General features: G+C 41.5%; 1 pseudogene; it reads right to left on the bottom strand.

Annotated features, from left to right (window-relative positions):
* The window catches only part of LOC105948133, a 63,919-nt pseudogene that overhangs the window by 34,648 nt on the left and 9,340 nt on the right, over positions 1 to 19,931 (bottom strand).

Raw genomic sequence — 19,931 nt, 5'->3', positions numbered from 1 at the left:
CAGGATGTTTCTTTACATGAAACAACTCTTGGAAACGTTGTAAACTATACAAGAGATAACATAAACCCAAATGTGGCTGAGGAGTTCTGCAGTCATATAGGTAACACTGAGGTGACTTCTAACATACTTTTTAAAATTACTTATTTTTTTAAACTATTTCTTGTAATAATACATAAGTATCCAATACCAGAAATGATTGTATTAATTAATGCAAGAATGAATGAAGCATTTTCATATATTGGCATTTTGTGCACTATGTACCAACCGGTGACTAGCAAATTTGTCCCATTTTGCTTCGCCAGAAATTTGCAATATGGCGAAAAAGAGAAAATGGTGCGAGTCCAAAAATTTTTTGTGTCCGTTTCGCAAAACAATGCACCAAAGGCAAAAGGCAGAAATTTACTGCAAATCCATGCCTGCTGGAAAACTTCGCACCTCGCTAGTACCAACCCTTGGCTGGAACCCTTCAAGATATGGTCATATTACTTTGTTGTCATATTGGATCAGCAATTAGATGTAGAAACCAACATATCGGTTCTATTTTTTCAAATAGGTAGAATTCATAAAATATCTTTCACTTAAAAAAAACAATTAGACTGCTTCTCGACCATACTAGACTGCATTTTAAACAGGGCTGTGGAGTCGGAGTCGAGGAGTCGGAGGCAATTTTGGGTACCTGGAGTTGGAGTCGGCAAAAAGTGAACCGACTCCGACTAAATTTAAATGGGAATAAAAAAAAATAAAGCAAGTTTAATAATTAATTACTTCTCTGCTATAAGAATAAAGCCCAATGCACGCAGTGCATAAACAAACACGTTGAGTGACCATGAAGCATGCTTTTCATTGACTGTATGAATGTATAAAATACATTAGCATATTAAAGAGAGGAGTCGGAGTCGTGGAGTCGGAGTCGGAAGTATTAGAAACTGAGGAGTCGGAGAATTTATCTACTGACTCCACAGCCCTGATTTTAAACATACATTGCTGAGAATAGAAACACTGTTACTAAATGGAAGGAAATAGAGTAATGCATCAGGAGACCATGATTATGCAGGCAATGGCTGTGAAATGTCAAATGGGTTGAAAGTTCAGCCCCACTGGGAGGGATTCATTTAGAGTTAATCAATTAGAGTTAATGGTTTTTTGACTTAAAGCTACTATTAGCTAGCAATGCCTGTCAAATAAGAAAAGGTGCATCAATTCATTTACTAGAATATTTTTTAATAATGCAGTCAGGAAAATAATAGCTGGATTTGAGGTTTCCAGTCTCTGCAAGCCAAATACATCCAATGCCATTGGTGAATGCCAAAAAATGCCAGACTGGCTATATTTAACTCTACTCAGTATCTCGACAGGCTAGAACATTAAAGCAAAAGTTTGCTCACCTCTCTGCTACAGTTTTAGCTCCCTGCAGAAACCTTGCATGATCGCTCTCCTTGAGTATATGATCTGTTTGGTTGATTAGTACTGTTGATCGTTCCAGGCGTTGACGACAATTGGCAGTTTGTTGAGCAAGTTTTCTTAACTTCATGACCTTAGAGATGTTACAACAGGTATTACGAAGAGGTTTAAACTGCTTACTGCACATTATGTACTTAGATCAGAGCAGCCAGATGCATCTCAGATCTGATGCACTCTGGTATTAAGATGTACAGTTCTAACAGAGAGGTTTCCCTGGCCCCCAAGGATAGGTGGGAACATGCCCACATTAGAAGACCAAATCTCCAAATACATAGGGTTCTGATTAGAGCTTTTTGATATTTTAAAGTGAACCAAGTTGTTCTATGGGAGACTAGAATGCAATTTGCTTTTATTTAATAAACCCAGTACTGGATCCAGCTTGTCCTGAAACTGAATTGGGAAGGACAATTGTAAAAGTGCTTTCCAAACCAGTTACAGGTCTCCAAGTTGCTATTACTTTAAATATTTGTAATAAGTGGGTTTGATCAAATGTTGGGATGGAATCCCAAAGGCAAGTCTATGTGAACTAGGACCCATCACAGAAACATATAGTGGCAGATTTACTAATGACAACAACAGGTCCTCTGCACTCACCCATTATCAATATATATTTATATGACATTAAGACATTTAGTGTATTAAGCTAACAAGAAATGTCCTCGCCTTTAAGCAAAACAGGGATTGTTTGCCCATATATTGCAATATACCGTATTTTTCGGACCATAAGACGCACCGGACCATAAGACGCACCAATTTTTTGGGAAGGGAAATGAAGAAAAAAAGATTCTGAAACAAAGTGTCCTAAAATATTTTATGTGCATTAAAACCCAACCTGTACCAGCAGCACCCAACATATTTCACCCACCTGTACCAGCAGCACCCAACATATTTCACCCAACATATTGCCCCCATCTGTACCAGCATATAGCCTACCGATATACTTTAAAAAAATGTTTTTACTTGCCCGTGTGGTCTCCGCAGGGCCCTCCTCTATTTACCGGCGCTTAGCTCTGGCGCATGCACAATGACGCGCATGCGTATGGGCATGCGCGTCATTGTGCATGCGCACAGCGCCATAGCTAAGCGCCGGCAAATAGAGGAGGGCCCTGTGGAGACCACACGGTCAAGTAAAAACATTTTTTTTAAGTATATCGGTAGGCTATATTCGGACCATAAGACGCAGGGACTTTTCCCCCCCACTTCTGGGGGAAAAAAAGTGCGTCTTATGGTCCGAAAAATACGGTACTGGCTATGTCAAAGTCATCCCCGGTCTGGCCAGTCCTACACCCACTTTTATCTGTTTCATTAAGAATTCTTATGTTTCAATATTCATTTAACGAAGGGACTAAGTTTTGACTGCAATTTCCTTGGTTTCAAGGTTAAAACCCCCAAATGGTTGCCCTGTTATTGGCTCAATTGGGATCACCTGACAGTAGCTGGGAAGGATGGGAGCTACAACATGGAGCTGGCCACTGCTCCCACTCATTTGAAATTCAGACATGGAACAAAGAGGATTTATGGGGATCTCAAATAAAGGGTTAAAGATAATTTATTTAGTGCAGGGCTGTCGGTGGGCTCCATACATTCTGAAGAGGCTAAATCAGCAGATTAAATATGCCTATGTATGGCTACCTTTATGTCCTATGTCCCCTTCAATCTACTGGCACACTTCCGGCACCTACACACATCAGCTGCTTTAATAACTAAAAACTTTGAGTGTTATATAAATATTTTCTATCCTATCCCTTTAAAGTACAATCAGTATTTCACAAAAAGAAACTCTTACTTTTGTCTCTTTGATTTTCACTGCTATCATTTGCTTTCTTCTCTGTATGATGTCCATTAGCTCGTCACATTCTTCATTGAGTTTTGCTTCATGCATGCTGGTGTTTACCTGTACAACAAGATTATACCAAAATGTATCAGACAGGATGCCCCCTGATTATTGTGATTGTTAGACCAGTGTGACCTTGTACAGCAGCACGCTCAATGGATTCTTAATATTCAAATAGTCATTCTACTTTAACAAATTGCACCATATCCCTTGAATAAATAATTTCCATCTCAGTAAGACCTCCTGTCATTAGCAGCAGCTTTATAAACTACTAACATCACTTTCTTTTTTCTTTGTAAATTCTGGTGTCTCTCTCATCTAAGAAAGTATGTTTTTAAGACTGGCTGAAGATGATGTATCACATCTACCATTGTTTTTGGATTCTCTACATAGTACTATTTCAAGAACTTTGCCGTTTGTTGTTATTATCAGATGCCTGCTCCTGTCCAATTAGTTATACACAACGAACACAAACAAGATGATGTTTTGCCATTATAAAATATATCAACATTTTCTTGGGGCTTCTGTGCTTGACTGTAAAGGAGATAAACAACTCGTTTATGCTGAAGGGCAGACAAGCAAAGCTTCCCCCCTGCAGTCTTGTCATATTCAGTATTTCTATCCAAACAGTCACAAGACTTAAAATGTTAATATTGTATTATATATAAAAGGAATACCCCTATGTGGAGAACAGGATCGAATGCACACTTCTGATTTACTACATACAAGATATGTATCTGCCAATGTTATACATCTCATTTTGGAATGGAACAATTGGATACATGTATTATATTACATGTTATATTTGCAGAACAAGAATACAAAATAAAACCACTAACTTGCCACCAGATTAAACATGTGCTGGAAAAAAACAACAGATACTGTATTGTATTTTATCCCAACCGATTGCAGGGATCCGTTCCAAATGGTAAATCAAGTTTTGTCGCCTTCACCCATTTACATGGCACTGTATCAAAATATCTGACAAGGATCCAGTGTCAGGTGAAATAAGCAAACAAATCAATATGATGTAAAGTAGCTCACTGTGAAATACAGCAATGTCTTTCCCTGCCTGATAAAACCACATTTGCACTATACCGAGCAAAGGATCGAATGCACACTTCTGATTTACTACATACAAGATATGTATCTGCCAATGTTATACATCTCATTTTGGAATGGAACAATTGGATACATGTATTATATTACATGTTATATTTGCAGAACAAGAATACAAAATAAAACCACTAACTTGCCACCAGATTAAACATGTGCTGGAAAAAAACAACAGATACTGTATTGTATTTTATCCCAACCGATTGCAGGGATCCGTTCCAAATGGTAAATCAAGTTTTGTCGCCTTCACCCATTTACATGGCACTGTATCAAAATATCTGACAAGGATCCAGTGTCAGGTGAAATAAGCAAACAAATCAATATGATGTAAAGTAGCTCACTGTGAAATACAGCAATGTCTTTCCCTGCCTGATAAAACCACATTTGCACTATACCGAGCAAAGGATCGAATGCACACTTCTGATTTACTACATACAAGATATGTATCTGCCAATGTTATACATCTCATTTTGGAATGGAACAATTGGATACATGTATTATATTACATGTTATATTTGCAGAACAAGAATACAAAATAAAACCACTAACTTGCCACCAGATTAAACATGTGCTGGAAAAAAACAACAGATACTGTATTGTATTTTATCCCAACCGATTGCAGGGATCCGTTCCAAATGGTAAATCAAGTTTTGTCGCCTTCACCCATTTACATGGCACTGTATCAAAATATCTGACAAGGATCCAGTGTCAGGTGAAATAAGCAAACAAATCAATATGATGTAAAGTAGCTCACTGTGAAATACAGCAATGTCTTTCCCTGCCTGATAAAACCACATTTGCACTATACCGAGCAAAGGATCGAATGCACACTTCTGATTTACTACATACAAGATATGTATCTGCCAATGTTATACATCTCATTTTGGAATGGAACAATTGGATACATGTATTATATTACATGTTATATTTGCAGAACAAGAATACAAAATAAAACCACTAACTTGCCACCAGATTAAACATGTGCTGGAAAAAAACAACAGATACTGTATTGTATTTTATCCCAACCGATTGCAGGGATCCGTTCCAAATGGTAAATCAAGTTTTGTCGCCTTCACCCATTTACATGGCACTGTATCAAAATATCTGACAAGGATCCAGTGTCAGGTGAAATAAGCAAACAAATCAATATGATGTAAAGTAGCTCACTGTGAAATACAGCAATGTCTTTCCCTGCCTGATAAAACCACATTTGCACTATACCGAGGCCACCCCCTTTCACCGCCCGCCCACCTCACCACGGACCCCCCCCCCACTCGCATGCGCATGACTTTGGTTGCATACGGAGCAGTGGGGAGAGGATGCACTAAAGTTTCTGCATGTCCAGTCCCCACTGCTCCATATGAGCAAAATTACAATGCGGCTGGGCGGCATGCCGCCCTAGGCCCGGGCCTTTGTGGCCTCACCACAAATCCGGGCCTTTGTGTCTCCTGCCTAATTTTATAGTTTAGGCTAAACTAAATGTTTTAAGTGGTATCTTTTGCATTCAAAAATGCTCCGTCTAATGCCTTATAGGATAATATAATCAAAGAATCATAGGCGGAGGGTGACTTTTTTGTTTGGGGAGGCTAAATATGGGCCGTACACAGTCCGACCTATAGCTAATGTGAGACTTAGTGGATTCGCTGCTGGTGTAAAAAATTAACCTCCCAACTACCTCTTGCCGTTCCCACTGAGTCCCAGGGATACTGTGCAAAAGTGCGGGTGGGGGTGCTTTTAACCCTAAAATGCTTAGGATGTAAATGCATTCATATGTGCTCTTCTGTTGGGGGTTCACTATACATTTGTGTTTGTGATCAGTTAGCTTCAAGGGGTAGTTCACCTTTAAATTAACTTTAACATGATCTAGACATTGATATTCTGAGACAATTTGCAATTGGTCATCTTTTATTTTTAATAGTTTTTCGGTTATTTAGCTTATTGTTCAGCAGCTCTCCATTTGGTATTTCAGCAGCTATCTGGTTGCTAGGGTCTTATTTACCAGGTAGTGGTTTAAACAAGAGATGGGAATATGAATAGTTAAGGGGCCTGCATGGAAAAATAAAACTGTAGCTTCACAGAGCAATACTTTTTGGTCAGTGACCCTCATTTGAAAGCTGGAAAGAGGCAGAAGCGAAAGGCAAATTATTCAAAAACTATATAAAATTAACTAGGAAGACCAATTGCAAAGTTGCTAGGAATAGGCCATTCTATAATATACTACAAGTGAACCTCCCCATTAGATGTGTTTAAGTTAGCTTTATAGAGAGAGGTAGCAGGTACTGACATCCCAGGCACGTTATATACAGCGAGACACAGTCTTTATATACAAAACCAGCACAATATATGCCATGAGGAGCAGTGGGTACAGATGGCAGATATTCAGACACTGGCACTGATACACAGCATTGGCCCCACTGTAACTAACTAGAAATGAAAAAAACAATGACAAAAGTAAAAGAAAAATAGAAAGTGCAAAAAACCATAACAAATATATAAAAGCACAATGAGCTTTGTCAGGGGGAAAAGTTAACTTACCCTCCATCTGTTAGGGTAGGGGATATTATAAATGTCAGATGACAAAAAACAATTTAATTCCAGCTAGTGGGTCAGTCTTTAGAACATATACAGTATAGTACCTGTGGGATGAAAACTGCAGCAAAAGTTCAAAGTTGTGCACTGGCTCCAGTTTGCAAAATCTCCCGATCCCTGTCTGCATCTGCGCCTTGATTGGTCAATTTTACTGCCTGTCAAAAAAGCTGTACTCTGATTGGATCGTTCTTCTTGTGGATTCTCTAATCAGAGCACAGCTTTCTTGACAGGCAGTAAAATTGACCAATCAAGGCGCAGGTGCAGACAGGGATCGGGAGATTTTGCACAGCTGATTTCTGCAGAACCCCGAGAAGATTTGCAGGACAGTGCAGCAAGGGAGCCAGGTTTTAAGGTGCCAAATCAGGTTTGGGGAGGCTTAGCCTCCCCAAGCCTTATTGAAAATCCGCCTATGCAAAGAATCAACTTTTGCCTAGGTTTAGTAACCCACCGCAACTAATTTTTTTAGATATAAAAAGCTGTATAATAAAAATAATTTTCTAATTTAGCATGAAACCCAAAACCTTTTTAAGTAACACATCCATACCCATTATAAAGGTATTAAAAAATCAACTGTCAATCATATGTTGCCTGCCCCACCTTTTATGCCTTAAGGTGGCCATACACAGTAAGATTTGCTTGCTTGCAGCGCCGGATTTCAAATCCAGGCACCCTAGGCCGCCCCCCATTCACGCCCGCCCCCCCCGCGCATGCGCAAACAAACCCACCTCTCCCCGTGCCACGCCGATGCAATCACGCATGCGCGGGCATTTAAACTCCCATACGGAGCAGTGGGGAGAAATCCACCGAGAAGGCACCGTTCACTTATAAAATTAGATGTTTTTTCTGACAATCGCTGAATTACTTTCCCTGCCCTTTCTGTTCTATACATAGAGTGTAAATAATTAGGCATTTCATGCTGCACACGCAGCTAGCAGCAATATGCTTGTTATGTTTTTTGTTTTTTTTAACGCTGTCAAAGGCAATGTTTATTTTCTTCTGCACTACAGCAGACAAAGAGCATCAGACTTATGTCCTTGAAATCTCTCTTAATGCACCACTAGCAGGTATTTTATTTTGTAGTACAACTATTTCACTGGCTTTTCTAAAGGATTCTGTATTCTTTTATGCTTCCACTTCCCTATACCTTAACCAGCCAATGCAGCCACAGCGGTCAGGTTTATTCATTGGCCCAATAACATGACATTAAGATTTCTGAGCTGAGAAAGTCTCTTTCTGCCTGGACTGTAAAAAGAACAAACATCTTATCGTTATAATAATATATATTGTTATAATATTCAATTTTGACTTAAAGGCTGCAGGGACCAGCTAGCCACAATATACCGAGCCACAGGCAGTCACGTACACTTTAGGACCTTTAACAGAAGAAGATACATTCACTAAAAGCACTGTATCAGTCACGGCCTTAATAAGTGGCAATGGTGTCGGTAACCCCACCAGGTGCCCACAAGCCATTGTTTTGGCAAAGTTACCAAACATTACAAGGTAAAAAAAAAAACAAAATAAACATTCTGATCAAGGAAGATATAACACCTTAAGAGCTTGCCTCACTCCTTTACCACGCGGCTTGTGAGGCCTGCCAAGTACCATCATCAGTTCTAATTATAAAGAATGATTTGAACTGTCCAGAGAACAAGTGAGCAAACAAAGCCACTGCGGTGTAATGCCTACAGTATCCCTGTTGGTGGCGTATGCAGAAATTGGTGCTTCATCGCACCTCTTCCTAAAGTATACACTATTCCATTGAATTAAATCACTTCACACAGCTCCAGTTTTCTCAAAATGGGAATTTCCATGCTGGGAATTTCTCTGTTCCAGAGCAAGTAGCTAGGGGCATAGTGCTATAAGCAGAAACGCAAGCACTTTCAGTCAGAGGCTCCTGCTCCATTTTCAAGGCTTGGAATTTATAATGTAAAAGTGGTGGTATCCTCTTGGCATTCAAATCCTTTAACCTTCTGGCTATCACTGAAACTTGGCTCATTCCTGCTGACACTCCCTCACCTGCTGCCCTCTTCTAAGGAGGCTTCTCATTAAAGCTGGCCATACACGCACCGATAATATCGTAGGAAACCTCGTTTCATACAGCCCTGAAGGTTAGTTGCGGGTCTGACGATCTTTCATGCGACCGATGGTCGCACGAAAGATCGCAGATCGCCACGTGTGTGGCCACCTTAAGTCATACCCCTAGACCTGGTGATTGTCAGGGAGGAGAAGTTGGATTTCTTCTAACCCTGAATGCAGGTTTCAAATTGTAACCACATCAACCTCTCTTTCCTTCACTTCCTTTGAAGTCCACAGCATACGCTTAATTTCCTCAATCTCTCTACGTGTTGCAGCCATATATAGCCCTGGTCTCTATTCTACCTTGGATCACTTTGCTGCTTGGCTTCCACACTTTCCCTCATCTGACACACCAGCTCTCATTATAGGTGACTTCAACATTCCACTTGACAACTCTTCTCCAGCTACCTCTAAACTCCTCTCACTAACCACTTCATTCTGCTTGCGCATGTGCAGTTGGAGGTAGCAGGAAATCAGCTTCCACTGCGCATGTGCAAGCAGGGTCCGTGTCGGCGGTGAGACCTGAAGAGTCTAGTTGGTAATAAGATGTCGACCAGATACGCAGGCATTCCAACACATCTGTTTAGGGAAGCATATTCAATGTATCTAAACTTATCAGAAATGTATAAATGTTTCATAAATCATGAATAAATCATTCATCAGTATCCTGATGGCGAGCAGGGCCCTCTGAGCCTATTGCTATTTGAAATTATTCTAAGTACAAAGGGACTTGTTCTTATTATAATATGCACCTCCTGTCTCATATCATGAGTCTGTTTAAATAATCATATTAAACTGGTGGTCTAACTGCAGTCTGTCCCTATTCATTTACAGATTCCAGCACAGGGATCTTATAGATAAAACCACATATGATCTTTGGCCAGGAAGCAAAAATGCTACAGACTGATGGACAGAGACCTGGCTTTACCTTGCAAGGCCTTGGGATATGCTGCAGGCAAATGAGAGACTGCCCAAATAAATTGGTGAAATTAAGCAAAAGAAAGACATTGGATTGAAATACTGAGCAGCTGTGCAAGATCAGTTCTGGGCCTGGTCGGCACTGGCTGGCCTAACATTTTGGCACCCCCCAGTGACATAGCCTTTACATGTCCTGTAACACCCCAAATTAATTGATGGTGCAAGTGCCAGGCATTGTGTTAGTATTAAAGGCACCTTCTCCACCCAACAGAGAAAGCAAGATTGTGGCAAAACTTTGCATTTTAACTTATCAGTGGGTCTTACTAAATAAAGATTACACTGACACCTTTTGGACTATATTGTATTTATTTCACCAAGTCACATTAAAATCCCCTCTATGCTAATTCAGTTAATACAACCTACTAAGAAAAAAGGTTGATTCCCTATACCTGAGGTATTTTCAACAATGCCACGCTTTTAAGTTTTAACTATATGAATAAAATGTTGTAATTGAATCTGTTATAGATGTGCCTGACTATATATATCCTTTTGTATCTGCTTCAGTTGTACTTATTTATATATAAAGGTGCATGCCAGCATTACCAAGTGCTCAGTTTGCCATTTATATTGTAAAAATCAGAATATAATTCATATATGCTTCCCATAGACATCCCAAGTGCATCTTGTCGCGCCTAGTAAAGTGTGAGTTTGCACAGGTAAACATATATGTGCAATCACCTCCTGCAATGGTTCCATTAGGCTTCCCCAGATGTTCCAAAACTAACTTTTATCATTCCTCTATCAGCCAAACTTGGTAAGGAAAGCTGGGGTTTTGTAGCTTGCACTGTCTGGTGCAACTAACAACTATGATCAACTCTACTGCAAAAACTAAGGTTTTTTAATATGTATAGTCTATTTTAAGTCATCTGCCTCATTCGTTTTATAGACTTTATCAAATCTTTACTACCCTGCACAAATACTGCTCTTACCTATAGTTTGCCTGTTCTTCTTATAGGCTGGTGTTGGGGCTGGGGAGAGCTGGGGGTGCTGTAAGGTGCAATATCATTGTTACTCTTCCCTGGCTTGGTCAGGGGCACTATAGCCAGGAGGTTTTCCAATACCATCCTGTCCTCCTCTCGCAGTTGGTCACTGGAGATGACAATACGTGAGGACCCCAACTGTAAAGTAGAGTCACGATTAGAATCTGAATCTGATTAGAATTTGCAAAAAATATCCAACAATAAAAGACATTTTTTAAAACTGACAATATTCTAAGACAATTACAGTTATTACAAATATAGTTTTTCCTTGGGCCGGCGCTCCTCTTAGGAAAAAACTGCACCGGGTCATGGAAAAACACTAAGTGCTGCAATCTTGCTCAGGGTCAGAACTAGGGGCAGACAGAACAGGCACATGTCTAGGGCACAAAAGTGGGAGCACAAGGCACGTACCACTCTGTTGTCTACCCCTAGACCAAGCACTTCCCCCACACACCCCCCATACTTCTTGTACCACTACTCCCGCTCCTTGCCAATGCATGTGTGTGCACACGTTTCCTCTCATGTGGGCGCGCATGCACATGGAAGCCAGGTTGCCTTCGGGTAACCAGCGGCCAGGCCCAGAACTGACCTTTCTGCATCTAGACTACTGCGCAAACAGGGATTTGCACAAGGGATGCCTGGGACATCAGTATAAAGGTAAGTAAAAAGCTGGTGCAGTTCTCTCCTAATAGGAGCACCGGCCTTGAGAAAACGTACTGGTTGTGCCTTACATTTTGGTCCCCTACAGTGAAATATACTTTATAAAGGTGAACTACCCCTTCCCAGTGCCACACATGGCATAGCCTTACCAGACTCATAAATGACTTTATGTCATGTATACAACTGTGACTTACTACTTCCACAAGATTCACAGATGAAAGGGGAGGTGTTTCAAGCGTGTGACCAATAACCACATCCAGGAAAGCAGCCACACAGCTATGGGTAGAGAATTGAAAAAGTTAAACAATTTATAAGATCACATATCAGTTGCTCACTCTTCCATATTAAAGGAACAGTAACGCCAAAAATGAAAGTGTATTAAAGTATTTAAAATATAATGTACTGTTACCCTGCACAGGTAAAGTTGTTTATTTGCTAAAGTAACAGTACTATAGCTTATATAAATAAGCTGCTGTGTAGCCATGGGGGCAGCCATTCAACCTGGAAAAAGGAGAAAAGGCACAGGGTACAAGCTCTGTAGAATATAATGGGGCTTTATCTGTTATCTGCTATGTGCCTGTGCCTTTTCTTCTTTGAATGGCTGCCCCCATGGCTACTCATCAGCTTTGTTTATATAAACTATAGTAGTCTTTCTGAGGCAAACACACCAGCTGTACCAGCACAGGGCAACAGTACATTATATTGTAATTATTTTTTATACACTTTCATTTTTTGGTGTTACTGTTCCTTTAAAGGTAATGGTAAGAGGTAAAGTACACATTACTACTACATTTACATTTATCTTCAAAACTGTCTCCTATCCAGCAGATGATGGAGCTGTTAGATGAGGATCACCTGGAAAAGCCAAAGCAATCATTCCCAAGCAATTCTTACTTTGATAGCATCTAAGTCTGCCAAAGACAGCATTTTCCCCCATTTGTTTGAATGATATGAGCCATCCCACCACCCTTCTCCCTGAGATCCCCACAGGGGTTAAAATGCAGAATGCAACGAGCAGGGCTTGTGCTGAAGATACATTTTGCCTATTGTTTTATTTAAGAAATATCTATGGTCTTCTGGCACTAAGGAAGAAAATTAAACCGGTTTCACTTTAGCCCTTCCTGCGGACCTGTCCATAGAGATTCTGCTCAGAGACTGCATTTAAGGGAAAGGTTTTTTTTTTTAATTCAAAGGCAGATAAGGAACTCTAAACAAAGTACTCTCACTAAAATGGGAGAAGATGTTCAGAAAATGGCATAAAATTAGGAAAATATTGATTTCTTAAATTAAAAGAATAGAATGCATTTTCAAGACACGTCATCCTTATTGTTCTGCCTTTGCCTACCTTGTGAGGATGAGTCCAGGTAATTCTTTGTTGCTTGGCTATCCATTCAGCATGTCATCATTCAGCCTCTGAATTAGCTGCTTCTCTGAGTTCACATAGAGCTGCTCTTGCTTCAGATGGTGAGCACCATTTCTGATATCCGGCTTCACAATCTTGGAACAGGAGGAGAACCATCACACCTGAAAGGAAAGAAGTAACAAGCGTGTACAAATACATTTGTTGGTTCAAGAATAAATGATTAAACGGTAGAGTGAATTATTTGCTATGTAAATATTTTAATTTAGAAATAAAAAATACACCATAAAAATTATGACAGAATCCCTTTGTTAATGTGGCCCTTACTTGCTCAAAAGCATTATGACCCTCTAATACCAAACAAAGGTCTAATATTTAAAAAATTAGGCGCTCATTTGCAGTAAGTGTTCGTTGGCGTCATTTAATGCAAAGGAACTGGTAGTAGGTATCCAGTTCCTTCACTCGCGAGGGATTGTACATAGGTAAGTGACCCTGCTCTATCAGCATCTAACTCAGCTCTTGTTTTTCCATTATCCCTAACATTATAATTAATATACCTTCAACAACTATACAATGTATCCAATTAAAAATCCCCCTCTTTTCCAGGGATCTGAAGCTTAATAATATCTTAGTGAACGCCGAAGGTCACATAAAAATCGTGGATTTTGGAATGGTCGCGGAGGACATTTCTGGGGAAAAGAAGATCACATCCCCAGCTGGAGTCTACCCCTTCATGGCTCCAGAGGTGAGAAATTCAGCTCGAATACAGTAACTAACAGGAATAGTGAGATGTGCACTCACCTACAGACCTACCTATGACGCACAAAACATGGAAAAAAACTCACTGTTGCTTCTAAAATTGGATGAAGGAGAAGGCCCCCTGCCTCCGGCCCACGCCACCGGCCCCCTACCTCCGGCCCACGCCACCGGCCCTCTGCCTCCGCCCCAAACCACCGGCCCTCTGCCTCCGCCCCAAACCACCGCCCCCCCCCGCCTACTGCCTCTGGCCCACACCACCGGCTCCTTGCCGTAAGCCCAAACCACCGGCCCTCTGCCTCTGGCCCACACCACCGGCTCCTTGCCACCGGCCCTCTGCATCTGGCCCACGCCACCAGCCCTCTGCCTCCGCCCCAAACCACCGGCCCTCTGCCTCCGCCCCAAACCACCGGCCCTCTGCCTCCGGCCCAAACCACCAGCCCTCTGCCTCCGGCCCAAACCACCGCCCCCCCCCCCGCCTACTGCCTCCGGCCCACACCACCGGCTCCTTGCCATAAGCCCAAACCACCGGCCCTCTGCCTCTGGCCCACACCACCGGCTCCTTGCCACCGGCCCTCTGCATCTGGCCCACACCACCGGCCCCCTGCCTCCGGCCCACACCACCGCCCCCCCCCCCCCTGCCTACTGCCTCCGGCCCAAACCACCGGCTCCTTGCCATAAGCCCAAACCACCGGCCCTCTGCCTCCGGCCCACACCACCGGCTCCTTGCCACCGCCCTCCCTGCCTACTGCTACCGGCCCACACCACCACCCTCCCTGCCTACTGCCTCCAGCCCACACCACCGGCTACTTGCCATCAGCCAAAACCACTGGCCCTCTGCCTTTGGCCCACACCACCGGCTCCTTGCCACCGACCCACACCACCGCAACCCCTGCCTACTGCCTCCGGCCCACACCACCGGCCCTCTGTTTCTGACCCATACCACTGCGCCCACACCATCACCCTCTGCTTAAAGCTCACACCCAACATTCCACATATTAGCCCCCTACCTTCAGTATACCATATTGGCCCTTTTTCTTTGGACCACACTATTGGCCCTCTACTTTCCTCACTTTTCAGTATTTTCTGCTTCGGCCACTTACTTCGTCCCTTAGCTTACACTATTGCCCCCCTTCCCATCACATCCCACACCATCGGTGTATTGATCCTGGGAGTAATTCCGATTGCCGTTAAGGAGTCAGGAAGGAATTTTTGCCTTAAGTGAAGCAGATTGGCCCAAGCTTCTCAAAGGTTTTTGCCTTCCTTGGGATCAAAGAGCCAGAGTTCCCCAAGGGAGGGTCATAACAGTCCATTCCCTATTCCAAGCTTTGCCTTTAGGCTGGCATTTCCATCAGGAATCTAATTGGGAGCCGCAGATCGGAGGGAACCCCATTTATAGACTTCTAATTTTTATCAATAAACCTGTGGTTTTCAGATTAACCCTAAACTGTTGTTTGTGTCATTCTTCTGGGTTTTCAGGGGGTAAATAATCCCTGGTGTTGAGTGACAATAGAGATAACAGGAGTACAAGATATTTAGCCCCAAGGTTTAGATAATTCAGAATTCAGAAATGACCACCTGTGGCAACCCTAGCTGGTATCAAAACATGGTACCCCATCAGGTCCGGACTGGGATTCAAAATAGGCCCTGGCACTGCAAGTACACAGAGGCCAAAACAGCCCCCTACAGGCCCAATAAATAGTGACTGTCTATGGCATCTTACAGCAGCCTCTCTGGCATTTGCCAGAATCCACAGATTGCCAGTCCAGGCCTGCTGCCCATGACTGATCAAAGGTAAGTGCTGATTGGCTGCTACAGTGGTGCAGATGTGCCTAGTATTAACGAAAAAATCCTGGTAAAGCTGGTGAAACATAGGCCGATTTTAGCTGCCAACTCACCAACAACTCCAAAACAAGCCGACAAGTTCTTAAGGGAATACGGTCATAGGAAAACACGTTTTTCCCCTAAATATCTAGCTGACCAAAATTTAATATTGTCATGAAAGAAAGGATCCATGGTTCTCTATATGAGAGGTGACATTCAGTGTGTGTTACAAGCTGACAGGCAGCATTTAGAGAAATACCATTCCAGATACCATTCTCCAGAAAATAAACTAGAAAAGTGCAGACATACTGGGGAAAAGGCAGTAGCTCCAGGGTTCCCTTCATGCCCAGCATCAATAGGTGTGGCAAACTTGCATCTAAAGAATTGGGCACAGAGGTCACTCGCACGCAAACGCCAGAAATTACGCCAAACAGACTTCCGTGCAATTGCATCTAACAGTTGACTTAATTTTGCTGAACAGGACACAATTGTGTAAGGCACATTGCAAATGCTTCAGACGGAATGCCTCCTTGCAACATCAATGATGCTGGAATTCTGGAAAAAAACTTGTTATTGCACTAGCAACTGCACTTTGTTCACTATACTTGTGACCATAAATGTCCCAGTTAGTGTAAGACAACGATCTCCAACCTTTTATCCCACATTCAAATGGAAAAAGTTTTGGAGAGGAACACAATCATGAAAAAAGTTCCTAGAGGTGCCAATGACAGCTGTAATGTATGACAGCTCCTATGTTGACTGGCAGCCTACAGAAGTCTCTGGTTGGCATTATACCTGGTTTTATGCAATCAAAGCTTGCCTCCTAACCAGAAATTCAAAAATAAGCAGCTGCTTTGAGGCCACTGGGAGCAACATCCAAGGAGTTGGGGAGCAAAATGTTGCTCACGAGCCACTGGTTGGGAATAACAATTAACCCTAAAAGTATAAATGAATGCTCTAATTAATTGCCCAAGTTTGTGTATGAGCTGGTAATGAGACAAGTCCTTGTTTGTGTTCATTTAGTACAGTAAGAAGAGCTAGTCTAACGTTGAAGTATCATACCCAGTGTTCAAGGTGTTTTCTGACCAAAGATTCATTTTTTTCATGAAAACTGTTGGCATGCTAAGGGGTAAATGTAATAAAAGATAAAAGTAACCAATCCGCAGGTAGCCTCTACTGGTCAGCTGATGAGAAGGAAACATTTTACTGGTTGCCAAAGGGCTACTGCACCTTGGTAAAGTTTGTGCCTTCATTATATATGCAGTTAATGCTATTCATGGCATGCTAAGATTTGATTAGTTCTGCCGGGCAGTGTGCGCTACCACTAAGTATGCTACTGTGTCTACTATAAGCCCGCAATCCTTTTTCTATTTCTGATTGAGCTGCAGTAAAGATAACTCATTGTTTGGTTCTGAGACATCATACCACAATAGCATATAGCATGGCAATACCTTTTGATTTAATAAGGATTTTGTTGCATTACAACACATGAGGGCTGATGCACTAAAGTGCGAAATAACGAGTGCTATTTATAGCGTGCGTTAAAATTTTTTATCGCGTCTAAATTTTAATGACTTATCGCACGATTCACTATAAGCATACTTGCGCTATTTTACGCGCGATATTGCATGCGTTATTTAACTCGCGAAGACTATTTACGTGCGGTATTTGCCGGTACATGCGCTAAATAACGCTCGCGTATATTCGCCGCATATAAATAGTAGCCACATATAAATGGTAGCATATAAATAGTAGATGTTTATAAATAGTAGCCGCTAGTGATGAACAAATGTGTTCTGGTTATCTTTGGTGAAAAATTCGCAAATCTTTCGAAAGATCGACGACACAGCAAAAATGTTGTGCGGCCAAAAAAATTGTTGCCCGCGACTATTATTCTTTGACGCCTGTGTAAATTTTTGGAACGTGCGGTGAATTTTTGCGTGGCAAATTTTTTCATGCGTTTTGCCATTGGCAGATTGTTTTGCTGCGAATCCATGCCTGGCGAAACATTTCATCACTTGTAGCCGCATATAAATAGTCATGCGAATAAACGCACGCCATGTTAGCCATACACGCCAATACTTGCGGAAAATTACTGTATTAAAAATGACCATTTCGCTGCAAACCGGCGGCTGCGTCACTCTAGGGGAAACACAGACTTGAATAAATAACACTGCAAAGTCCATATTTTATTGTCAAAAGCTCATTTACTGTACTTTTCTATAATTATTGCCTGCCTGAAGTAGGTGTTAATTTTCGCATAGACCAATGTGATATTTAGCGCGCCTAAGTGTTTGTGAATCATGTGATCGTATTCTTTTCAGCGCAAAAATTAACGCATGCGGTCGCGCGAAAATTAACGCATGCGATATGGTGACTTAACGCACGCGATAATACTATAGAGAATCACGCGCTAATTATCGCGTCTATTTTAACACAAAAAAAGTGCGATAAAATTTATCACACTTTAGTGAATCAACCCCATTATATTATGAGTCTACAATAACATTTCCAGCTTTCTCCAAAGCCAGAAGCTGTACAGGTCAGCTATGAACAGACTAAATTATATCATTTCAATTAAAGGGGAAGTCACTTTTCTGGCTCTCGTGGGGCCTATTTATCATGCTGGTAAAACAATGGAAAAAGCAGTGTAAATAAAAAAAGTAAATTTAAAGGGGAGTACTTTTTTTTTACGCCACCTAAACAAGGGTTTTAATGCCATTATTGCTATGGTGATAAATCATTCAAAGACAAATTCAGACGGTAAAAAAATGGTGTAAAAACATGATAGATGATTGCGGTTTTTTCGACAGCATTTTCAAGCCCCTGACTTTAAGCCTGGAATTCTAAACAAACTTTTTATGCAGAAAATAAATACACATTTTAATAAATACAATATTTTGTTAGTAGCCCTATGGTATGGGGATCCAAATGAGGGAAAGACCGAGCACATTCTGGATAACAGGGTCTATGTCCCTTGAATTATTATTATTATTCTATCATCTGCTGTGACCAGAAATGGAGAAGTACTTCCAAATAAATCATGATTTATTTATACAGTGGCAGCAAGTTGCTAACATGGGTTAAAGAACAAAACAGTGGGATTAGTAGCTGCTCTCCAGAGCTTATTTTAAGAATTAGTTGTTTCTAACAAGTTATTAAACTAGCAGAAACCTTGGGTCTCGGGCTAATCCAAAATCACAAAGTGTCAAAGTAGATTTGCTACTTGTTCCTCCATTACTTAAAGGGCACCATGTTGGTTGGGAGCATAGGCGCATAAGCTATCTCCCTGCTTGCTCACTATGCGCATGAACCGGACGTAGGAGCAGTGAATGTACATCACCCTCCTATGTGACACATAGTTGTGGCACTCACTCATTATACGCATGTATGTGCCCCAACATGGCTGCCCACACCCCTATCTGGAGTGTGGGCTCTATTAGCCTGCACCTCTTGTTGGGGAAACAATATAGGTGCCCTTTAAGGTGGCCATACATATACAATGGGCAAATTTCATTGCTAATAATAAAAGTTTTCAAACCTGAAATGGCTTTGACAGGATCACGCTTGACCATAAAAACATTTTATATTTTAGAAAGAACAAGACATACTGTAATATACTGAACCAGAAATTAAAAGGTCACTTAACTGAAAATATTTGTAATACAGGTATGGGATCCCTTATCCGGAAACCTGTTATCCAGAAAGTTCTGAATTACGGAAAGCCCGTCTCCCATAGACTCCATTTTAATCAAATAATTCAGAATTTTAAAACGGATTTCCTTTTTGTCAGTAATAATAAAACAGTACCTTGTAATTGATTCCAACTAAGATATAATTAATCCTTATTGGATGCAAAACAATCCTATTGGGTTTAATTAATGTTTTATTGATTTTTTAGCAGACTTAAGGTGTGTAGATCCAAATTACGGAAAGACCCCTTATCTGGAATACCCTTGGTCCCGAGCATTCTGGATAATGGGTCCTATACCTGTATTCAAATGTTTGTGCAAAATTGTCAATTACATGTACTCCCGGTAGCGACTCAATTCAGAACTGCACCCCTCAAGGAACACTCCCTAGGCAGGTGCCTAATCCTGCTTCCCTTAGTTCCAGCCCAGCTTTTAGGCTCTTCCAGTCTCTTTGGATAAAGCTCTCCCCCAGAGTTTGCTAAACCTGTCAACTAAAAGCAAACAGCACAAGTCACCCTCAGCAACTGGCAACCCAATACTTAAAGGAAAGATCAAACAACAAAATATATACCTCTCTACCTCTTGCTGGGGATGGCTAATTA

This window comes from Xenopus tropicalis, chromosome 8 (genome assembly GCF_000004195.4).
Source record: "Xenopus tropicalis strain Nigerian chromosome 8, UCB_Xtro_10.0, whole genome shotgun sequence".
Taxonomy (NCBI): Eukaryota; Metazoa; Chordata; class Amphibia; order Anura; family Pipidae; genus Xenopus; species Xenopus tropicalis.
Note: the sequence above shows the minus strand (reverse complement) of the source record. Positions and strands in the feature narration are given on the sequence as shown.